Below are 22,383 nucleotides of genomic sequence, written 5' to 3' on the forward strand. Positions count from 1 at the left end.
TTTTGGAAGAATTCACCAGTGAATCCGTCTGGACCTGGGCTTTTGTTTTTGGGGAGACTTTTGATTACAGTTTTGATTTCCTTGATATTTATGGGCCTATTCAGGTACTTCAAGTCTTCTTGGTTCAGTCTTGGGAGATTGTAGGAATCAAAGAATTCATCCATTTCTTTTAGGTTCTCTTGTTTCCTGGCATACAGACTTTCAAAGTAGTCTCTGATGATCTTTTGAATCTCCTTGGTTTCTGTTGTGATGTCCCCCTTTTCATTTCTGATTCGGTTTATTAGGGTTTTCTCTCTTTCTTTCTTTGTGAGTCTTGCTAGCGGTTTATCAATCTTATTTATTTTCTTGAAGAACCAGCTCTTTGTTTCATTAATCATTTAGATTGTTTTTCGGGTTTCCATATCATTAATTTCTGCTCTAAGTTTTATTATTTCTTTCCTTCGATCTGGTTTGGGTTCCTGTTGCAGGTTCTCTTCTAAGATCTTGAGCTACGAAGTCAAGCTATATAGGCCCTTTCTTCCTTTCTGAGGAATGCTTGCAGAGCTATAAATTTTCCCCTTAACACAGCATTAGCTTTGTCCCATAGCTTCTGGTAGCTTGTGTCTTCATTCTCATTTGTTTCGAGGTATCTCTTGATTTCTTCCTTGATTTCTTTCGTGACCCACTCATTGTTCAATAGTGAGTGGTTTAATTTCCAAGTGTTTGGTTTGGTTCTCCGCGTCTGTGCATGATTAACTTCCATCTTCAGTGCATCATGGTCTGAGAAGATAGTTGATACAATTTCTATCTTCCCGATTCTATTGAGGTATAATTTGTGACCTAGAACATGGTCTATTTTGGAAAATGATCCATGTGCGCTGGAAAAGAATGTGTATTCTTTCTTTTTGGGGTGTATAGCCCTGTATAGGTCTATTAGCCCTGTCTCTTCCATTTCTTCCTTCAGAGCCATTGTTTCCTTGCTGAGTGTTGTTCTTGTCGATCTATCCAGAGGTGATAAAGCAGTGTTGAAGTCTCCTACTACTATCTTGGTGCTAGTTATGTCTTCCTTAAATTCTGTTAGGAGTTCTTTTAGGTATTTAGCTGGTCGTTCATTAGGTGCATATACGTTTAATAGTGTGATTTCTTCCTGTTGTACATATCCCTTGATGAATAGAAAATGACTTTCGCTGTCCTTTCTAATCTTTTTCAGCCTGAAATCTATGTTGTCGGGTACTAGTATGGCCACCCACGCTGCTTTTGAGGGAGCTGTTTGCTTGCAGTATTGTTTTCCATCCTTTGATTTTGAGTCTGTGTTTGTTTTGACTATTCAGATGTGTTTCTTGTAGGCAGCAGAAAGTTGGATTTAGTTTCCGAATCCATTTTGCTACTCTGTGCCTCTTGATTGGTACATTTAGACCGTTAACATTAAGAGAAATTATTGTCAGGGGATTTTCTGCCATTTTTCTGTAGGGGTTGTTGTTCTTATAGGTTTTTTTCCTTGTCTTATAGTAGTCCTTTGAGTCCTTCTTTTAAATTTGGTCTTGAGTCTATGGAGTTCCTGAGCTGTTGTTTTTCCGTGAAATAATGTATGGTTCCTTCAAGTTTAATTGAGAGTTTAGCCAGGTAAAGTATTCTTGGTGAGGCATTCATTTCATTGAGTTTTTCACTATATCCCACCATTGCATTTGGGCTTGGAAGGTTTCTTCTGATAGGTCTGCTGTGAATCTAAGGGGTGCTCCTTTGTATATGATCTCCTTCTTTGATCTTGCTGCTTGCAGTATTGTGTCTATCCATAGCATCCATCATTCTGACTATGATATGCCTTGGGGATTTTTTTATTTAGGTCCCTTTTAGCTGGTACCCTTCGGACTCCTTGGATCTGTATGTCCATATTTTCTAGCTCTGGGAATTTCTTAGCAATGATGTATTTAATTGTGTTTTTTTCGTTAGGATTGGACCCTGTTGTTCTGGTACTCCAGTGATTCTTATGTTGTTTCTCTTGAGGTCGTCTCCTAGAAGTCTGATTCGCTCAAGAGCCATTTTGAGATCTTTTGCCATTATTTGTTGTTGCCTATATGCTTTCTCCAGCTCGTCTTCAAGATCACTGATTCTTTCTTCGGCAGTAGTCATTCTACTGTTAACCTACTGAGTTTTTTATTTCATCTACCGATTCTTTTAGTTGTGTGACTTCTTTTCGTAGCTTTGAAATTTCTGCTCTCATTTCTTCCTGGATTATCTTGGTGGATCGTTCCAATGCTGCATCCACATCCTCCCTTATTTTATTGGATGTTCGCTCAATAGTTGCTTTAAGTTCTTCTTTAAGTTCTTCAACCATCTTCATGATTTCCTCTCTGAATTCTTTATCAGAGAGGAGACTGTATTTCTGGGGAGTCATTGCTGGGGTTGTTGAGACCCTCCCTTCCAAATCTGCTGGTTGTGGGGATTTTCGCTGTTTCTTCATGTTGTTTTGGTTTTTACTGTTAGGCGTTTTCCTTAGCTAGAGAGGACTCTCAAGAGAAAGCGTTGGGCTATGATCTTTTTACAAAGGACTTTATGTGCAGCTTGGTGTGTTCACTGATAGTTTTTGTAAAATTAGGATAGGCTAGATAGGTAGGATAACAGTTGACTGTTAACGTATAGTGACTAAGATGACCAGGGTATTCTTCAGAGGAATAGATTCTATAAATTATGGCCAAAGCACAATGCAATGAGGTTGAAAAATATCTTTGGCCGCTCCAGAAGGAGGCCACGCCCCTTTTGAGGCCACGCCCCCGGTATGTGGACACGCCCCTAACAACCTGGTGGGGTGGGAAAGTGAGGGCCGCTGCTGCAGGGAGAGTGAGACGCGCGAGAGGGGCCTGGGGTCTCCAGACCCCAGAGCCGCAGATGCTGAATTTAAGGGAAGTTATACAAAGATTGTTCAGAGCGTCTCAGAACCATATGCAGAATTTATATAGAGATTGATAGATGCATTTGATAAACAAGTTAAATGTAAAGTGACTCAAAAGAAAGCCTGTCTGAACAACTGTCTTTCAAAAATGCTAAAATGAGGATTGCCAGCCTATTGTGACCCATTTAGGAAAAAGAAGACATAATGAGGTACATGAAAGCATGTTGTAATGTTAGTTCTGTTAGAAACAAGGCACAGATGAAGGCCGTTGAGGCCTATGCAGTAGAGAGACAAGCTCAGAAAAGATGTCACAATTGTGGGAAATTAGGTCACTTTTTCTTTCAAAAAGATTGCAGGAAACCCCCTCCTCTTTGAAAGCACCACCCAGAGCTTGTCCTCAGTGTAAGAGGGGAAAACACTGGACCAGATACTACCTGCTAAATTTGATGCTAAGGGTTACCTGATTGTGGGAAACAAGCGAGGGGGGGCAGCCCAGGCGCCTTTAAACCAGGGTATGTCCCAGACTGCAGCCCCCCTTCCCAAAACAGAGCCCCAGAACTCCACTCAGTAGATTTGCTGCAGCTGGCCACAGCAGGAAGCGCAGCCTTGGATATTTTGTGCCCTGATACAGTTACTAGAACCCCTGCCCAGTGTCCCTATAGATTAAATTCTGGTGTGAAAGGATCTATCCCACGAGGCACTGTAGGCCCAGTCTTAGGGAGAAGCAGTTTAACTATTAAGGGAATTACAGTTCATACTGGGACCATTGATTCTGATTATACTGGTGGAATAATAATCATTGTTACATTGCCAGCAGTTTGGACACTTGATAAGGGAGAGCACATTGCTCAGCTTCTCTTGCTTCCTTTTGTTATGCCAGGTCAATCCACTCGCCCTAGCATGGAAGATTTGGGCAGCACTTTGATAGCCTATGTTGCCCGTCTTAGGGAGGGCACCGCCAACTTGTAACTCTTGAGATTCATGGAAAGAAATTTAAGGGAATGATTGACTTGGGAGCCAATGCCTCTATCATCTCTACCCTATATTGGCCCCGTAAGTGGGCCGTGCAGGAAGTACCCTATGGTTTGCATGGAGTAGGCAAGATACCTTCTTCCTCTCTCCAGCCAGATGGTTAAAATGTCATGGCCCCCGGGGCTAGAGCGATAGCACAGCGGGTAGGGCGTTTGCCTTGCATGCGGCCGACCCGGGTTCTAATCCCAGTGTCCCATATGGTCCCCTGAGCACCGCCAGGGGTAATTCCTGAGTGAAGAGCCAGGAGTAACCCCTGTGCATCGCTGGGTGTGACCCAAAAACAAAAAAAAATGTCATGGCCCCGAGTGCATTACAGCCACTGTACAGCCCTATATAGCATAGCACCCATGCATCTGTTATTATGGGGACTAGATTTACTTGAGCAATGGCAAGCAGAATTAGAATTCCCATTCCGCATCCCCCTATTGCCCCTGACTCTGGAGCTAACTCTTTTAAATAGGGAACACTGTGGCTTTATGCTGATATATAGAATGTTAAGACAAAAACAAAAAAAGAGGTATTTCCCCACTTGAATGTATTGGGGAAACTCCTCGTAGGAGGGAAACTCTATGCTTATATTTTAACAGATGACAACCCCACAAAGAAATTTTGGCTTCCGCTGTGTCTCCTCAGGAGTCAAATTGATTTGCTGAATTCAACCATCAGACCATCAGAAACTGCTTAACCCTTTAAACTCCAGTCAGTCAAACCGATTTCAGCTGGAAACTCACAAATCTAAGGAGTCAGCATCAGAGAAACTGCAAAAAAGTCCTCTAGCTTCTTCACAAGACTGCCCGACAATTTGTTAGACTTCTGATTGAAGTTCTTCAGACAGCATTGAAGTTCTTCAGACACTCAATGCTGTGAGAACTACCGAAGCTGTAATCAAAATGAAGAAAAATGACTCTCACCACCTCTGGACAGAGCATACTATTGTCAACCATGATGTTGAGTAATGATTGGGCACTTCCTAACAAAAACTGTTCTGGATTCAAGGGTGGATTGAAATTTCAATGTTTTGTGTCTTGTAAACAGAAAAGGGGGAAATATTGGATAACATTTTTCTGCTCCCACAGGGAGCTTAAGGTTTATTGAGCCACTGCTACAACAGAGCAACTGAGGCACAACTAATAATCCTGTATTGCTTTTCTCTTTCCTTTATGTCATTTATATGGTTTATTAGCAGTGTCCTTTTTGTACAGACACAGAAAGACAATTGATGCCATGCCATATAACATGGGAATTAACTGACTCCAAAATAATATTTACTCCTGGTCATCCAGATTTACTTGACTTAAGCCTTAGTTACCCTTAGTTCCTAGCACTCCAAGAACAGGGTTCTGATGAGGGACTGAGGGACCCAGGGCAAGCTGTAAGCTACCCTGACATCAAAATGAGCCAGGCCAAGCACCATAATACTTAACTATAAGTTAAGAGCATGGTCATGGACAAACTCTGTCATGACCCAAAAGAGATAACTGGATAAAGACCCTGCTGGGTTTAGGAAAACTAACCTGGCCTGAGGACTGTGGTCTGGAATATATAGTGAGATGTCCTCACGAAGAACCAAACCTTAAGCTTGATATCTCTTACTGTGCTCATACAAAATGACATTGCTAGAAATACTAGAAGTAAATTTACTATAACTGTCTAAGTGGATTACTAGCTGAGAAAAGAAGAAAGCAACACACCCTGGATAGAATCCAGCCCTTGAGCAGATCTCCTAGTAATCTGATGTATTCTTCTTAGATGAAATTTTGTCCTGTGGATTTTTTAATTGTTATTTGTCTCAGCTCACATGCACGTGCAGTTTGTGAAGTGAGTTAGGAAGGTGGGGTGTACAGGAAGACCAGAGAGCCAAGAGTGGAGGGCCGCCCTATGGAGAGGGCCGGGGGCTTCTCATCATGAGCAGCCACAGTGGGAGTCAGAGTGCCACCGCCTGCACCCACAGACCCACAGACTCCCAGGCACTGTGGAAGGTGCCCCACACATTCACCAGTCCCGGGGTGGGGGTGTAGATGTTGGGATCTGGGCCTGCACCAGCTCAGCTCAGTGTCCCTGGGTGGGGTGACAGGGAGCTGGATGCTTGGGATTGGGAGGTGGAAGGTGAGGGCGGATGACCTGGCCAGGCTGGAGAAGACCAAGGCCATCAGAAGCGCAGGTGGGAAGGACCTAGTTGGCTGTCGGAGGAGAGAAATTCCATCAAAAGCCCAGTGCAGAGGCTGACCCCAGCCCAGCACAGAGTCTTCCCTCAGGGGTCTCCAAGGCTCTGCTGAGGCAGGACCTCAGCCTGTTCAGGATTCCACAATCAGCCGGTTTGGCTCTGTGCTATATTTTTGTTATCCACAACTGTGGGTGTTTAGCATGAGACATGGCTACTACTGGTTTCTAGTCATCCTTCACTTGTATCACTTGTCATCCCATTGATCTTTGATTTGCTTGAGCAGGTGCCAGTAACGTCTCCATTCGTCCTTGTCCCATGCCAGTGTAGCCTAATGATATCTGCTCGCTCTAGGAACAGAAAGAGCTTCAAACAGTTCATTTAAGGTTTGACGAAGAAATACGACCATCTCGTTGGTGAACGGCCACGCAGTCTATTGACGTCCTGTGGAATTCAGCTGGTAATGGCTCTAGTCCAGCCGTCATCTATGAATGGCGTTATGTGTCCGGACCATCTGATTTTTGACAGCTTGGCAAACGAGACAGCATCCCTGACCGTCGACAGAGGTGTGAACTCTGGATTTCTTCTCTCACTTGAGTGAGACGTTATACTCCTAGCATAGGTCTTTTGATTCCTCTGTGGGATACCCGAATACCGTTCTTGTCCTGTTTTCATAGGTACAGATCTCTGAGGCTTATGTTAGTGCAGGAAGAACAGTGGAGTCAGAGATGTGCCCGGAGCCGGAGGTTCTTCATCCTCTTAACCACTTCTTAGATGCTCTTGAAGGCGTTCCGCGCTGCTCTCTTCCTCCTGTGCACTTATGGTGCCAAGTCATTCCACATGTTGAGGTCTCGACCCAGGTACATATAGCTGCTGCATTTGGACATAGTCATTCCGTTGAGAGCAAATGGAACATCAGGGACTAGCTGAGATTCAGCTGCAGTCTGACATTTCCACACTCGTGGTCGAAGTCAGCCAGCATTTGTGCCACTTGGCTAATGTTTGGTGTTATGAGAACGACGTCATCAGTGAAACAGAGTTGGTGTAGTTGCCAACCGTCTATCTTCACTCCCATTCCTTCCCATTCCAGTTGTGGCATGATGTTCTCAAGGGTGGCACTGAAGAGTTTCGGTGAAATAGTATCGCCCTGCCGAACCCCTCTCTTTACATTAATGATCACTTCCTTTACCAAAGTATATCAAAGTTGATCCTTTATCAAAGTTAATACCACTTTGATTAACCGTATTTGAAATTGTTGGAATTATCTTCCCCATACTGCATAACAAGGTTACATGTATATAATGAGTTCAAAAATTAAAAAGAAAACCAATCAGACCATGAAAAATGCTTATGTTGCCTCACAGGTGTTGATGGAGGGGGGAGGGAGGTGAGAGATGACAGCATGGCTGCTGGCTGGGACCCAGAGTAGAATGAGCTGGAGAAGGATGGGAGACATGATTATGGCTGACACTTGCTCCTGACTCTAAGGTGTCACGGGCATGAGACTTCCAAGGCAACACAGACAACATGTTCAGTCGCCAGCTCCTACATCGTGCTTCTTCCCATGATCTCTATGCTGCTGTTTGTACTGGGGTCCTCCTCAATGGCCCTCTAACTCTCTGCTTCACACAGAAACAGAACAATTTGGTTAAGTGGAGAGGGGAAGGAGAGTGGCTGTGGCCTTGAGAGGTGCCTGCTGAGCCCCTCACCCTCAGTCACCACATCCTCATCCTGTTTACTCCTCAGGGAGAAACATTTCCTCAATCTGTTCTCCACAGACTCCCCTTGCACAGAGCCAACTCAACCCTTCACTTCCTCTCCACCCACTTCCTATCTGAAATTTTTCATTTTCTCTTTCAATTCCTGAGGCCAACGGCCTTTAGAAGAATTTGGGTTCTGAGTGTCTTTTCTAAGTAAGAAAATTAAGCTTTTCCTGTCTGTGGTCTGAAACCATGAGCTGCAGGGCTGCAGCTGCTGAGGAAACTCTGTGTTCTGAGAGATGGAGGAGTGCCCTTTCTGGAGTGACCCGAAGGTCTCTGTTCTCTGCTCCAGCCTGCACCTCCTGGAACGATGGTTCCTGTCTCTGAGGAAAGGTTCCACCAGGACAGTGACAGGCCCAAAAGAGGCATGGGAGAGTCTGAGGAGGAGGTTAAAGAGCCAAAGAGAGTCCCCAGAAGCTCCTGTGGAGAGTTAAGATCCAAGTCCTCAGCACCCCTAAACCTCAGCACCCCTAAACCTGTCTCCTGGACCCCTGGGAAGCACCTTATAAAAGAGATGTTTTACAGGTATAACTTGCAACACGAGAGGTTGGAATATCATCCATTGACATTGTAGAGCTTGCTCTATTTCTGATTCTTCATCTTCCCCCCACCAATGCTTCCAGACACACTTTAACCACCCAAGAGTCTATCAGTAACCAAACGTGATCAAAGCACACACTCCCTATTCTCAGTTGAATTTGGAATCTGACAGCTGTTAGGTATGTTGTGTCTAGCAACCCCCACCTTCTGCTGCAGTGTGTTCACTGCCAAAGGGAGGACCAACAAATCCACAAAAGAACAAGACCCCAGAGAGAGGAAACATGCCCAGAGAGGATGTAAGTCCCAGTGTGAATGTGGTGTGTTTGTGTGTGCATTCTTTGTGTATAAACTGTATTTTTGTGTTGTGCTTGTGTTTTCATAAAGTTTTTCCCAATAATTGATTACATTCAATATTTCAATACGAATGTCACCACCATTACACCTTCCTACCACCACTCAACCCTGCTCACAGGCAGATGTTACACAATTGAGTTTGTTTGTTTTCCTGGTAATAAAGAACTTTTGTTTCTTGACATTCCATTGTTTAAACATATAACCTATTGTTTATATGTGAAACTGTGGAAAATTCAACATTCAAAGCAACAACAAAGCTATTTTCTGGGGTATAAGAAATAATAGAAGTAGGAAGAGACCAAGAAATACAAATACAAAGCTCCATTTTACAGTATTTGCCAATTTCATAAGGCAAGATTCATAAGGCTGTGTGTGGACTTATATTTTTCCATTAATATCACCTGACTATCATGTGTCTGTGTATCTGCTTCATCCCTCCACCAATTCTGGGGCTGGGCTACTGGACCTCCATACTTGTTGAGGTCCCTCTCATGTAACTCTCCCTGAGCTGTTTGCTGGTAACTGCCAGGTACCTCTCTGTAAAAAACATCTGCCAGGGGGCGACCGAGGGAGAACCCCAGCAGCTCTCCCCGTCGGCCGCCCCCAGGTTCAAGGGGGATGGTCCCAGGCCATTCCCCTAGCTGGAGCCACCCGGGCCATGGGGCAGATGGAGGAGGAAACGAGGGCCAAGCCGGGTGATTGATAAGTTGTCGTTTATTTCATTCACTCCTGACTCTCTGCTTCTCTCCCGGCTCTGGATCTCTCCCCCAGCTTACTCTTACAGCCTAGTTAAATTCCCCCAGCAAGAGGGGGTTGGGGCTTACACATAGGTGTGGTCACCATCAACAGGGTTAAAGTTCTTTCCCCCAGGGGATGCTGTTTCTAGGGCAGATTCTCCTTCAGCAGAATGACCCATCCAAGGGTGAATTCCATGGGTGTGTTTCTCCTCTCCTTGTCCAACTAACATATAAGCATTCATAATGTTAATCATTTTGTATGGGCACAATAAGAGATGCATTAAGCTTATAGAATTTCTCTCCTGGGGCCATCTTGATCTCAGACTGCAGTGATCAGGCCAGATTAGTCTGTGATCAGGCCAGATTAGTCTTTCCTATCCCTAGCAGGGTCCTAGTCTTATCGTTACATTTGGATCATGACAGTATTTGTCCATGATCAAGCTCTTAACTTATAGTTAAGAATTAGGCACTTTGGTCAGGCCCATCTCGATGCCAGGGTAGTACATAACTCACCGCTTGCCCTGGGTCCATCCCATCCCTCATCAGGACACTGCTTTGGGGATGCTAGGATTTGAGGGCAACTGACGCTTAAGTCGAGAAAACAGATGCCCAGCAATGAATAATATTTGAAGCCAATTAAATCCCAAATTTCAAAAGCATAATATTGTCTTCTTGTGTCTATACAAAAAGAGCATTGCTGTAAAGTAAACTATTCAAAAGATATAAGGAGAGGAGAAAGGCAATATTAGCTTACAATATAAGGTCAGTCTCTTAGAAAGATCTGACCTTACAAATTATCAGTCTGATTAGGGAGAAAAGCTGATTAACTGTTTGGGGAAGAGAGCATAGAGAAGTGGTTATAGATAAATACAAAATTGTATCTTCATTAAAAAGGCACTTTTCAGAGATAAAGTTTTTACAACATATATTCAGTGTAACTTTACAAAAGACCCACCCTGGAGTCATGCTTAGCCACCTGGGATATCAGTTCAGGAGGCACAGTTAATTACACTCACTAAAGTCTTGATTCTCTGTGAGGGAGAAAAGATTAACATTTATACTAATTCCCTTTATAATTTTATGGTTATCTACCTTCAAGAGTCTATCTTTAAAGAAATAAAATTCTTCCATTCACATATGAATAAGAGAGATCATGTCCATGAGATATTAATGGTTGCTAAAGGCTGCTCATATGTTGTGTATTTTCTAAAGGACAGCGATGTTCTAACTCTCCTTCCACTTGCGTTTGATGGTCTCCGCTTCCACAACCCTGGGGAGGCTGACAGCGATGGGTAGGCGAAGGAAGGAATGAGTCTTGCTAGAGGTTTATTGATCTTGTTTATTTTCTCAAAGAACCAGCACTTGGTTTCATTTATCTTTCAGACTGTCTTTTGGGTTTCCATCTCATTAATTTCTGCTCTGAGTTTTATTATTTCCTACCTCCTGTTTGGACGGGCTCCTTTTTTTGGTCATTCCCCAAGCTCTTAAGCTGTGAGGTTAGGTTACTTATGTGGGCTCGCTCTTCCTTTCTGAGGAATGCTTGTAGAGCTATGAATTTTCCTCTTAACACAGCTTTTGCTGTGCCCCACAGGTTTTGGTAACTTGTGTCCTTATTGTCATTCGTTTCCAGGAACCTTTTGATTTCCTTTCTAAGCCACTCATTGTCCAATAGTGCATTATTTAATTTCCAGGTGTTTGATTTCATTTTCTGTTTATGTGTATGATTTATTTCTAATTTCATCTCATTGTGGTCTGAGAAGATCGTTGATACAATCTCTATCTTCTTAATTTTATGGAGGTATATTTTGTGGCTCAGCATGTACTCTATCTTGAAGAATGTTCCATGCACACTTGAGAAGAATGTATATTCAGCTTTTTGAGGATGAATTGTCCTGTATCTATCTACTAGATCCCTTTCTTCCCTTTCTTCTCTCAGAAATGCTCCACATCCCTAGTCATCAGGGAGATGCAAATCAAAACAACAATGAGATATCATCTCACACCACAGAGATTGGCACACATTCAAAAGAACAAAAGAAATCGGTGCTGGCGTGGATGTGGGGAAAAAGGGACTCTCCTTCACTGTTGGTGGGAATGCCAACTGGTCCAGCCTTTCTGGAAAACAATATGAGCAGTCCTTCAAAAACTTGAAATTTAGCTTCCATATGACCTCGCAATACCACTTCTGGGAATATATCCCGAGGATGCAAAAAAAACACAGTAGAAATGACATCTGTACCTATATATTCATTGCAGCATTGTTCACAATAGCCAAAATATGGAAGCAACCCGAGTGCCCTAAAACAGATGACTGGTTAAAGAAACTTTGGTACATCTACACAATGGAATACTATGCAGCTGTTAGGAGAGATGAAGTCATGAAATTTGCTTATAAATAGATAAACATGGAGAGTATCATGCTAAGCGAAATAAGTCAGAAAAAGAGGGACAGACATAGAGGGACTGCACTCATTTGTGGCGTGTAGGATAGCATCACATGAGGCTGACACCCAAGGATGGTAGATACAAGGGCCAGGTGAATTGCCTCATAGCTGGAAGACTGCTTCATGAGTGGAGGGGAGAAGGGAGATGGAATAGAGAAGGGATCACTAAGAAAATGATGGCTGGAGGAGCCAGTTGGGATGGGAGATGCATGCCGAAAGTAGATAATGGACCAAACATGATGACCTCTCAGTGTCTGTGTTGCAAGCTATAATGCCCCAAAGTAGAGAGAGAGTATGGGGAATATTGTCTGCTCTAGAGGCAGGGGGAGGGTGGGAAAGGGGGGTATACCCAGGATATTGGTGGTGGGGAATGTGCACTGGTGGAGGGATGGGTGTTCCATCATTGTATGAAATTAAAACATGAAAGTTTTGTAATTGTATTTCACAATGATTCAATGAAAAAATGTGTCAGAATCACAGAGAGCTTGTTGACACTACATAGGTGACTAGGTCATCAGTGGCAGAGGAAATCAGAATTCTGGGAGCCTCATTCCCCCAATATTAAGCAGAGAAGAGCTTAGTCTCTGAGAATGCAGCATATGGGTTGAGGGTTTGAGGTGCTTTGTTGAATGATTAACTTTCCTAAAGAAAATACACTTGTGAATCCCCCCTCATTACTTTTTGTCCCTGAAGGCCTGAGGGAAAAGGAAGGAAGAGGTGGCAGTCCTGTGCAATGGTCAGCAGTCCAGCACAAAGTTCAGGAACAATGCGGAGGAGTGAATGAAAGGCTTTTGTATATGTTAGTTTCACAGAGACATCAGCTACTGCTCTGCAGAGCTGCTCACTCTAGTTATACCTGAGGAAATGGAAGTAACTCTCTAACATCACAGTCGAGATTTGTTGAAAAATTTGTTTTCTATTACATTTTCATAAATCATAAGATAGCTTTTTATTGATATCAATATAATGATGCAACATAAGGAAACTAGAAGCATGTGTGTTGAATACTGAGTAAAATCAGAAAACATTTAAAAGAATTGATAGGGGCTGGAGCGATAGCACAGCGAGTAGGGCGTTTGCCTTGCACGCAGTTGACCCGGGTTCTATTTCCAGCATCCCATATGGTCCCCTGAGCACTACCAGGAGTAATTCCTGAGTGCAGAGCCAGGAGTAACCCCTGTACAACACCGGGTGTGACCCAAGAAGGAAAAAGAAATTGATATTTGTCAAAAATATATTTATATTGTTTACAAAGTTCTGGATGAGAGATAGTGTAGGAGGAAAGGGGATTATCTCACACATATACACTTCATTCAGTTCAGTGTAATTCATCACCGCCTGCTGCCTCTTGGTCTATAGTTTGATGTCAGGGAGTTCATTTCATTCCTGACTGAGAGTCGTAGAAATCCTGACTTCCTGCACTTGTGCAGGCTAAGTGCAATAATTCTTTAAAAGGTTATTACTCGTGGCTGGAGCATTAACACACCAGGTTGAGCCTTTGTTTTGCGCGCAGCTGATCTGGCTATTCCCAGGGTCCCCCGACCACTGCCAGGAGTAATTCCTGAGTTCAGAGCCAGGGGTAACCCCTGTGCATTGCCGGGTGTGACCCCAAAAGAAAAAAAGTTTTTTACCCAGGTACTTAGATTTTACTGATTATATCCCATATTCTTTTCAAAGACAAATCACATTCGTTCAGGCTATGGTTATAATTCTGACATCTCTTCAGTTAAACTTACTCCACAGTTTCCACCTTTGTTGTTTCTTTTTGTGAGATTTCTTAGTTAACCACTGGGAAGTCTTTAGTCCCACAAAAATGGATAGTGGGAGAGTAGGACTTTTGTTCATTACATTTTTAATATATCATCAGTCATGCTCTTAGATTACCATGCTCTGTGTGAACTTATTTTTAGGCAGACAATACAATTTGACTATTTTCTGTTAGAGAAAGTTTATTGGTGCAGTTATAAACTAACATCAAAGGCACAAAAATTGCTTTTGTCAAATTAGTAACATTGAAGATTGCTTAGGGAAACTTCATTGTTTCATTAAAATCACAACTTGTGGTCATCTAAGTTTTATATTCCTTCTTCATTACAAAGAATAATTATAACTCATTATCAAGACTTTTATTTGTTTCTACATTATATTTATGCAAGAAAGACAAGAGATATAACCGATTCTTCATCAATATTCGAAACGGTGATGTAATTCCTAGCATACTATAAAGAGAGTAATTAACTCCTTTTAAGACAATATTGTTGGGTTTTGTTTGTTTGTTTGCTTTTTACAAATTTATGAACTTTCATGTTTGCATTTCGTTTACATTCCTCCACCAGTGCCCATTCTCCTCCACTAAAGTTCCCAGTATCCCTCCCACCACCCCAACCCCAACACCCACCACCTCATTCTGCCTCTGAAGCAGGGCATTCCCTTTTGTTCTCTCTCCTGTTGGATGTTGTGGTTTGCAATAGAGGTATTGAGTGACCATCATGTTTGGTCTATAGTCTACTTTCGGCACGCAGCTTTCAACCCGAGGTGGGTCCTCCCAACATTCTCTACTAAGTGTTCCCTTCCCTACCTCAGCTACCTTTGCCCCCAGCATGTGAGGCCAGTTTCCAAGCTGTGGGGCAGACCTTCTGGTTCTTATCTCTACTACTCTTGGGTGTTAGTCTCCCATTCTGCTACTTTATATTCCACAGTGTTGGAACCATTATTAGAATATGTGTTATCTTTGCATCTATTTTAATTATAGATGCTCAGATTGCTCTATCTTTGGTAGGTCAAATACTCTTCAAATTGCTCATTGAGTCCTTTTGATAAGATGCTAATTAAAATATTCTTTTTTTCTAGTATGACAGGATGTTCAAGGTTATTTTTTATTGGAAAACATGATTCTTTTTTTATTTTTGGGTCACACCCGGCAATGCACAGGGGTTTCTCCTGGATCTGCACTCAGGAATTACTTCAAAAGATGTATAGATAAATTTCAAAAGATGTCAAAAGTTGCAGTTAATTTCAGACCCCCACAAGGCTGAACAGACAGGAGTAAATCAGAGGTGGGCAGGTCAGTCTGGGGCCTGCCCAAGCAGAGCCCCTGGAGGCCATTTGCTCCCACAATCAAAAATTGCCACCATGCCCATGGCTGTACTCCACCGTCTCAGGAAATTTCAGTAGAGTTCGCATTGTACCTGTAAGTGACTTTGTGGTCATTTTTAACAATGTTGACTCTTTCAATCCATATATAAGGGCTATGCAAGGGATACTGGGAACATTGGTGGTGGAAAATGGGTACAGGTGGAGGGATGGATACTTGACCATTGTATGAATGAAATGTAAGCACGAAAGTTTCTAAGTCTATAACTGTACCTCATGGTGATTCACTAATTTTTTTAAAAAAGGATAGGGCCTGTAGAGATATCACAGCAGATGGATACTTATGTGTGACTGACCTGGGTTCAATCCCTGGCACTCTATATGGTACCTCAAGTGCCAACAGGAGTGATCCACAAGCACAGAGTCAGGAGAAAGCCCTGAGCACAGCCAGGTGTGGAACCCCCCCAAAAAATAAAAAGGATGTTGTCTGTGGGATTGATATATACAACAATGTATATCTCACCTTAAAATAGTTAGACAAGGTACTTTATTCCCCATTTTGCTTAGGATTTTTATCATGAAGGGGCACTGAATTTGGTCAATTTTTTTTGCGACTATAGAGTTGATAATCTGATTTTTTCTTTTCTCTTTTAAATTTGACGTATTTTATTCTTGTCACTTGTCACTTGCCACCCTGTTGATCTTCAGTTTGCTCGAGTGGGTGTCAGTAATGTCTCCATTGTCCCTGCTTTGTGCTAGTGTAGCCCAATGGTATCTGCTCACTCCAGGAATAGGAAGAGCCTCAAACCGTTCATTTAGGGTTTTGACGGAGAAGTCTGACCATCTTGTTGGTGGGCGGCCATGCAGTCTTTTGAAGTCCAGTGGAATCCAGTTAATAACAGCTCTAGTCCAGCGGTCATCTCTAAATCGCATTACATGTCGGGCACAGCTGATTTTTGATGCCTTGGCAAATCAGACAGCATCCCTGATTCTTGATCGTTGATGGAGGTCGGACTCCCGATTCCAAACTTATATTCTTAAGTTTGTGAATAAAAAATCATCCTTGTATTGTATCTCTGATATAAATTGCATTTGATAGTAGTATATGATGCATTTAATGCATTGTTGTGCATGAATTACCATGATTGGACTGAGGATCTTTGCACTTATGTTCATCATAGGAACTGGCTGAACATTTCCTTTTAGTCATATTTTGGTATCAAGGTAATATCAGCCTCCTAGAAATTGTTTGAGAGGATTCCTATTTCTTCCACTTTCTAGAAGAGTGTGAGAAATGTAGTAAGATCCTCCTCAAAGTTTTGGAAGAACTCATTAGCGAACCAACCTGTTCCTGAGCTTTTGTCCTTGGGGAGATTTTTGGTTACTCTTTCCTTGAGAGTAATAGGTCTATACAAGTTTTCTACTTCCTACTGCCTCAGTCTCAGGAGATTGTTAGACTCTAGAAATTTTCTATTTCTTACATATTTTTCAATTTAATGACAAGGTTGCTCCTAATAACCTTATATGATCATTTGGATTTCTGGTTCTGACATAATTTCTCACCTTCCGCTGATTCAACTGATGCTTTTCTCCTTTTTCCCAAGGTGAGTCTAGTAACAACCTGAATCGACCATTAAGCTTGAATAGATGTGGCTCACTGAAGGCAGTTTCTATCTTCGTCATCCACGCACCAACATCCAACTACAATGAAGAAGAAATTGAGAAGTTCTACATGGAAATGGAGAAGTTCTATAAAGAAGACCACACCTTCTAGAAGATCATTGTTGGTGATTTTAATGCCAAGATAGGACCGAGAAGGTCGCTTGAAGAACTCCACATTGGAACCATGACTTAGATTGGAACTCCACATTGGGACCCATGGCCTAGAATGTCTGAGTTCATCATAACGACTAAGACCATCCATGGTAACTCAGTTCCAGGAGGCCGAATCAAAACGCTGGACCTGGGAGTCTCCAGGTGGACAGTTCCACAATGAAATTGACCACATCATATTCAATCGAAGGTTTTGCCTGACCAATATCGCTGTTGACAACATTGACAAGGAATACGATCAACTGGTTCAGCACCTCTATGACTGCGCAAAGAATGCTGAGAGTGAGAAAGCCACAAGCAGACGCCTGTCTTTGGGAACTTTTGAGCTCATTCGTCAACGTGGTTTGGCGCTAACCTCAGGCAACCACAAGTTAACATTCAAACTCGCAAAACTGTTCAGAGAAGCAAGAAAGAAAAACCTCAAAGAGAGAAGAGCAATAGTGTTTGCCGATGCAGCAGAATCCGGAAAAAGTATTTGCAACACGCTCACCTGTCCTTCACCAACTTCAAGACCAAGATGACTGCCCTCCGACATCCTGATGGATCTATCACATCCTCCACAAAGGCAATGGAGAGGATTATTCACGACTTCTACTCGGATCTCTTTGACAGCCATGCCCACCTGCCAACATACCAAATTCTGCAGGATGGATATGTCATTCCCAACATCCTCCCTTCTGAAATCCGACACCCATCTCACTGGTAAAGATGCGTATAGCACCCGGTCCAGACAAGGTCAGACCCGAACACCTGAAGAACCTGCTGCCAGTACTCATCAATACACTGGCTTGGCTCTTCACACGCTACCTGTCTGAATGCAAGGTTTCGTCCCAGTGGAAAGCCAGTAGGACCATTCTGTTATACAAGAAGGGAGACATCCATGACATTAGCAAATACGGCCCAATCTGCCTGCTCTCTGTCGTTTACAAGTTGCTCACTCAATTCATCATGAATAGAATAGGCAGAACACTAGATGAAGGACAACCATGCGAGCAAGCCCATTTCTGAAAAGGATTGAGCACAATCGACCATATCCATACAGTGACCAAACTCACTGATGTTTCACAAGAGTTCAAGATGCTGCTCTGTCTAATGTTCATCCACTTAAAGAACGCCTTCGATTCTGTTGAGACTGAGGTGTGTGTAAAAACACAAAAAAGAGAAGGCCAGCGGGGCTCTATCTCTCCCGCTGCCCGCATTCGGTAGTCTCATGCTGCTTCCCCACCCCGGGGGAGGTTGATGGTGATGATGAGGGAGGCGAAGGAAGGAAGAAGGCCATTCTGGTTGCTTGATCAGTTTATTTCGTTCTCTCTCTGCTTCTCTCCTGGTTCTCGATCTCTCTCTGGATCTTCCTCTATGCCTGTCTCTCTGTGCCTGTCTCTCTGCGCCTGTCTCTCTGCGTCTGTCTCCTTCTTCTGCCTCCTTCTTCTGTCTCTTCTAGCTCTGTCCCCCTTGTCTTCTTTCTCTCCCCGTCTCTTCTATCTCCTCTCAGTGCCCCACAGTCTTAGTTTATATAGCAAATCACATAGGGCAGTGGCACAAAGGTGGGTTTAACATCAACAAATCAACAAAGAAGGGTAAGACCATTTCTTGAGGAGATTAACAAAATCTCATCTAAGGAAATCTCATCTAAGGAGATCCACTCAAGGGTGTCGTTCCAAACAAGGGTGTATCAGGGTGTGAGCTAGTAATCTACTTAAATAGTTATAGTAAATCTACTTCTAATATTTCTAGCAATGTCATTCTGTATGAGCGCAGTAAGAGATATAAAGTTTGCTTTTTCCTGAGGACATTCACTATATAATCCAGACCACAGTCCTTAGGCCAGGTTAGTCTTCTAACCCCAGCAGGATCCTAATCTCGTCGTTACTTATGGATCATGACAGCATTGTCCATGATCATGCCCTCAACTTATAGTTGAGTATTGTGGCACTTTGGCCTGGCCTATCTCGATGCCAGGGTAGCACATAACTCACCGCTTGCCCTGGATCCGTCCTGTCCCTCATCGGGATCCTGCTTTTGGGGTGCTAGGAACTGAGGGCAACTGAGTTAAGAAAGCAGATTCCCAGGAGTAAATATTATTGGAGTCAATCAACTCCCAAGTTGCAAACATAATTATTAACTGTCTTCCTGTGTCCATACGGAAAGGACATTGCTTTAAGGTAAACTATATTCCCTAAGGCAACGCTAAAAGGACAAACCCCATGTTATCCTACAGAGGTGGTCATTGAAGCCCTAGCCAAACAGGTTCTTCAAACTCAATACATCAAAATCCTCTGTGAGCTGTATTATGGATTAACCACCAAGATCTCATCATTCTATAGGGAAGTGATCATTGACATAAAGAGAGGGATTCGGCAGGGTGATACCATATCACCGAAACTCTTCAGTGCTACCCTCGAGAATGTCCTGCGATAACTAGAATGGGAAGGAATGGGAGTGAAATTAGATGGTCGGCAACTAAACCACCTCTGCTTCACTGATGACATCATTCTCATCAAGCCAAACATTAGCCAAGTGGCACAAATGCTGGCCAACGTTGACTGTGAGTGTGGAAAGGTTGGTCTGCAGCTGAATCTCAACAAGACAGTGCTCATGAAAAATGAACTAGTCCCTGACATTCTATTTGCTCTCAATGGAACCAACATCTCCAAATGCAGCAGCTATGTGTACCTGGGTCTACAACTCAGCATGAAGAACTACTTGGCACCAGAGCTGCACAGGAGAAATAGAGCAGCGTGGAACGCCTTCACAAGCGTCGAAGAAGTGGTAAGAGGACAAAGAACCTCAGACTCTGGGCACATCTTTTCAATATCACCATTCTTCCTACACTAACGTATGCCTCGAGACTTGGGCCCTATGCAAACAGGATGAGAACGCTATTCGGGTATCCCAAAGAGGAATTGAAAGAGCTATGCTAGGAGTATCACGTCTCACTTAAGTGAGAGAAGGAATCCAGAGTTCCGCCCTCCGTCGACGGTCAAGAATCAGGGACACTGTCTCATTTGCCAAGGCATGAAAAATAAGATGGGCCGGACATGTAATGTGATTCAGAGATGACCGCTGGACTAGAGCTATTACCGACTGGATTCCACGGGATGTCAAAAGACCACGTGGCTGCCCACTGACGAGATGGTCAGATTTCTTCGTCAAAACCCTGAATGAATGATTTGAGGCGCTTCCTGTTCCTGGAGCAAGTCAATATCATTGGGATACACTAGCACGCGACAGGGACAAATGGAGACGTTACTGGTGCCCGCTTGAGCAAACCAAAGATCAATGGGAGGACAAGTGATACAAGAGTCTAGTACTGTCTATATTTTCCCTTAGGCCTTATTGTAGTTTCTTTATATCTTGGTGTGCATTACTGATGAGCATTAAGTCTTCTTGATGTGTACATCCCTTTATTATTATATATTGATGATCATTATCTTTTATAAGCTTTTAAAGTTTGAAACGTAGCTCACTGATATAAATATGACTATCCCAGTTTTGAAAAGTCTATATTTACCTGTCTACCAGGTAGACTGGGAACACCTGCAGTGACGACTGGAGATCCCCCCAAAAGCCTTCATCTTCTCCCCGAAGAGCCCAGGAAGCTACCGAGGATATCCAGCCCACAAGGCAGAGCCCGGCAAGCCACCCGTGACGTACTAAATGCCAACAAAATAGCTAAAATGGGTCTCATTTCCCTAACTCTGAAGGAATCTCTAGCTGAGTTGGGAAGAACGAGAGGGCTTATACTAAGCAGACGGCGCCAAGTCAACAGGTGGGAAGGCGCCCCACAAGCAGCTGGCCACCAAGGCAGCTAGCAAGAGCGCACCAGCCAATGGGTGGTGTGAAGAAGCCGCACTGTTACCCACCCGGCATCGTGGCGCTGCGTGAGTTCCGCCCGCTGCCATCCAGCGACTGGTGCACGAGATCATGTAGGACTTCAAGACTGACCTGCGCTCCCAGAGCTCTGCCATCATGGCGCTGCAGGAGGCGATCAAGGTCGACCTGGTGGGGTTCTTTGAGGACACCAACCCCTGTGCATTACCCGCCAAGCGCCTCACCGTTATGCCCAAGGATATCCAGCTGGTGTGCCGCATCCACGGAGAGAGAAAGCATCAAGTTTAGGATACTAAAATATCAGGGCTGGGACAAATGGAGACACTACTGGCACCCGCTTGAGTAATCAATGATTAACGGGATGACGGTGACTGATATTTACCTGTATGATAAAATTCCAGTCTTTTTATTTGAATTTGCATTTATTTTGATGATTCATGTTGGTATCTTGTAGGCAGCAGGGCATTAGGCTAATTTTTCTGATTCAATCAGCCGAGTTCAGGGTATTGGCATTAAAATGAATTTTCGGTCCTGTCAGTCCCCTGTCACCCAGGTTCTTTAATCCATTAAGACTAAGATTTAAAAGAAAAGAAGATTTGAAGAAGCATTCATGTCTGCCATGGAGGACGTGTTAATACATCTTATGTGGGTGAATAGAATGGGGACTAGCTTCTTTTTAGAAACAGGAAAATTAGAGGCTGGAGAAATAGTACAGTGGGCAGGACATCTGCCTTGCAAGGACCAATCAGGATTCATTCCCTAGTACCACGTATGGCGGTCAGTCCTCTCCAGGTGTGATTCACCGGTTATTAAAAAGGCAAGAAGCAAAGGACTTCTGAAATGAGGACCAAGCTAGCATAAGGAGAATGACCCTTATCATCAGAAAACTCTCATGTCTCATCCACAGAACAAACAAACCAGGTAAACCAGGGGATCTCTAGGTAACTATGAGACAATAAGGAGGCCTCACAGTGACTCGTCTGTGTGCCCAGCCCAGTGGGGTGGTTTCCTCGAGCCTCAAACCATGTCAGGCCGCATCTGGGATTTAGATGCTGCAGAGGGCACAGGGAATGAAATGAGGAATTTCTGTGAGAACTTGACCAGTGTTTTCCTGCTGCTGCTTTTTCGAGGAGCTCAGTTTGGTCCATCACAAGCACCATTCATGTAGAGAGAAGTAATGGACTTCAGCTTTCTGTTCTAGAAGTGACCACACTGCATGTCACAGGTTAGCTAAAATGAGAAGGAGCTGCTGCAGGAAGTGGTTGTTGCAGAGACAGAAGAAGCTTCTTTGAGCTTGGAGAATTACAGATCTGTATTTTTGTTCTTTGAAAAGGTTTCAGGAAATGGGTTGATACGTGGTCATAGACCTTCCGAGGTGGGTCAGAGATGGTGTGGGAACCGCTCTCTGCTCTCTGTCATAGAACCTCTCTAGACAATAACTATATTTCTAAATGCATGACAAAGTAGTGGAAATATTGAAGAAAGTCTGGGGTTGTGAAGCAGATGCACTTTAAGGAGGATATTGTTGAAAACTATCTGCAAATGACTTTTATTTTATAATTTAAGAGGCACAGAGAGGAGTCCATTACTGAATGGAGCAGATACATATTCCTTGGATAAAGCTGATGACCACAGGAATGTGTGAAGACCTGGGAACCAATTTCATGACCCTCCACAACAGAGTTGGCTCTCTGCTGATGCCTCAATGATGGTGACATTTTACTATTGA

At 43.4% G+C, this 22,383-nt stretch overlaps 1 pseudogene; it reads left to right on the top strand.

The window, feature by feature from the left end:
• The first annotated feature begins 8,132 nt into the window (after window positions 1-8,132).
• LOC105943407 (histone H3-like) lies at window positions 8,133-20,942 on the top strand (annotated as a pseudogene).
• Window positions 20,943-22,383: the final 1,441 nt, after the last annotated feature.

Source organism: Sorex araneus, chromosome 1 (assembly GCF_027595985.1).
Source record: "Sorex araneus isolate mSorAra2 chromosome 1, mSorAra2.pri, whole genome shotgun sequence".
NCBI lineage: Eukaryota > Metazoa > Chordata > Mammalia > Eulipotyphla > Soricidae > Sorex > Sorex araneus.